The sequence below is a fragment of the Halyomorpha halys genome, unplaced genomic scaffold (genome assembly GCF_000696795.3).
Source record: "Halyomorpha halys isolate HHAL.00 unplaced genomic scaffold, Hhal_1.1 Scaffold1231.1, whole genome shotgun sequence".
NCBI classification, from domain to species: domain Eukaryota; kingdom Metazoa; phylum Arthropoda; class Insecta; order Hemiptera; family Pentatomidae; genus Halyomorpha; species Halyomorpha halys.
Window position 1 is genome coordinate 421,519 of NW_027106626.1, and position 2,565 is coordinate 424,083.

General features: G+C 28.8%; 1 long non-coding RNA gene across 1 annotated transcript in view; it reads left to right on the top strand.

Moving 5' to 3' along the window:
* The window catches only part of LOC136795199 (uncharacterized), a 327,053-nt gene extending 325,065 nt beyond the window's left edge, over positions 1–1,988 (top strand). The window contains exon 5 of the long non-coding RNA XR_010842768.1: positions 1,949–1,988. This is a non-coding gene — a long non-coding RNA (uncharacterized lncRNA). The remainder of the gene's footprint in view (positions 1–1,948) is intronic.
* Positions 1,989–2,565: the final 577 nt, after the last annotated feature.

Genomic DNA, 2,565 nt, shown 5'->3' on the forward strand with positions numbered 1-2,565 from the left:
CAATGGACATAATATTTCAGTATTTTAAACAATTAAATAAATATGATCATTTTAGACGGATCTTAACAGAATATATATATATATATGAGAAGATGGTTGGGGGTGTAGTCAGAGAGGCTAATCAGAACCAAGTTGAACCGCCTAATGGCGCGAATTTTTGATAGATGTGGCAGCAAATGTTTAGTGTTAATTAGAGATGAGTCAGTATGTAGTTATATCATCAATTGGCAGTTTGTGGCAGAAACATACGTACTTCTTAGCAGCCATGGATCTTTAGCGGCGCCGGTTTGAATCCGGTTGGAGAGTTGACTTTTATTTCGTGGTGATCCCACAGAATAGAAACTTTACCCTCCCACCATAGCTAGAATAGCTGGTTACCTGTGGATAAATCCTCTCCCTCCCCATTACATAAGGGGATTTTTAAACAAAATTAAATGTTCAACATAATGGTCCTAAGGAGACCGCTATTCGTCACTTGACAAAACAATTTGAGCCTGGGTGGCAGTCTATTCACCTTGCATGCGAAAAACTTCAAGAATACAAGTGATGTTCTGAGAGTGTAAAGAAACCCCGTAAATACGAAATCAGTATTGAGGGTGTCAAAAAAACCAGAACTTTTTAATTTCACGACCCTTACCCCCCAAAAAATAAATAAAACGTTCTTTGCATCGTTTGTTAGCATAGAAAACTCATAACAACTATCGAGATCTTGGAAAAGTTGCTTTTTCTCCCAACAACCTTCTTATTCCCGGAGTAGGTTTTGCTGTACTTGGGCCCTAAGCATCAACTCCACGGTCTGTGTAATTGTAAAGTGCTGTTGTTTTAATGTTCTCTTCTTCGAAGTTCTCATCAAGCACAATGAAGTTTAATTAGAAGTGAGAATTTCAAAATAAATGTTTTTCTTAAGGAATTGAGTGCTCCTGTTTGAATTGTTCTAAGGGGTTTAAGTTACATTCTGTTCCTCTATTTACGTATTGTATCCAAACAGTTCATATTTCTATTAAACAGTTGGTAAGTGAAACATATTTTTATAGGTTTATTTTCAGAAAATTTTTGGGCGGTTTTTGTGTAAATAAAAAATAATAATAAAATATATAAATACAGATTTTTTTATTAATTATAAATTATCATATATAAAATTTTTACAAATTTTATTTAAATTATTAATTTATTATTTTTCCTAAATATTTATAAATTATTTTCTTGCTAAGATGATTTAAATTAGTCATCTAATCTATAGTGGGCCATAAATTACTGTTTTAATTACACACTCATCATCATTGAATTAAGTTTAATTTAAATTCAAAACGAAGCCTTGTAAGAAGTAAGCGTGCGGTGTCCAGTAACGTCTCTTAATATTGTATTGAAGAAATCAAACTTCTAGAATAAATTCATTATACGCATAGGTCTTGTGTTTTAGTAGACAAAAGTACATAAGAAATTAAACAATAAACAAATAATTCGAAAATTTTATTTAAATATTTGACTCAATAAATATTGAACCTTTCATTATGTGAAAATGGTGCGGTTCGCGTGTTAAATTTTATTATATTATTAATTTTAACATTAATTTTATATTACTTTTTTATGGTTTGGTGCACTCTATTAAGTACATTTTGTGCAATTATCCTTAAAAATTAAAAGTAACTAGCAATATAATTTTTTTTTAATTTGTTGAAAATAAAGAAATAAATAATAAAAGCTATACTATTTTTAAATCAAGTAATTCAGTATTTATGGGTTTATGACCGTATTAGGATTAGACTTAGTTTACTATAATGGCCTTAAACTTATTTCAAGACAAATGTATTATTTGAAAAAATGAAAATCAGGTACACAACTAAAAAGAGAGAGAGCATTAATAAATGAATATGGATTAGTGATATTTACTTTTATAACGTTAAAAATTGTAGTTTAATAACTAATTATAATTTTATTGTGTTCACAGCACGCGGGAACTTCAAATAATTTTAGACTGGAGATCAGGTAAGACTTAAAAATCAACTATACTTTTACTTAATCTGATGCTTTAGAATTTAAATTAATACTATTTATAAATGTACGCCAAATAATTATTTGAAATTTTTGTAAATTAAGATTATCACCTATTAGTAAAGATGGGAGGTTGAGAACTAATTTTAAGTAACAGTATAAAAATTATACTTAATGCAACTAGAAACGATTCTTTGAGCTTGAAAATTCAATTTAGTCGACAATATTTTATTTGAATATGAAATTAGATGTTAACAAAAAATTATTATCATGAATTATTGTAGTCTATTTTACAAGTTGAAAAATAACTTAGCCACTTGATTGCATAGCAATGAAGGTGGCAAAAATTATATTACAATAATAATAATAATAAACTTATCCAGTTCAACAATTTTAATTCAAAGTTGGGGCTATAAGCACGTATGTGCATAGCTCTGACGCAGACCTGCAGTGGCGCTCAAAACGTTGGCTGATAATTAATAGTTAACACTAATTAATAATTAATTTTTCTTGATTCTTAGCCCGATCATCTCATTTAAAATATAAAACTGATAAATTCGAGAGACATATTTT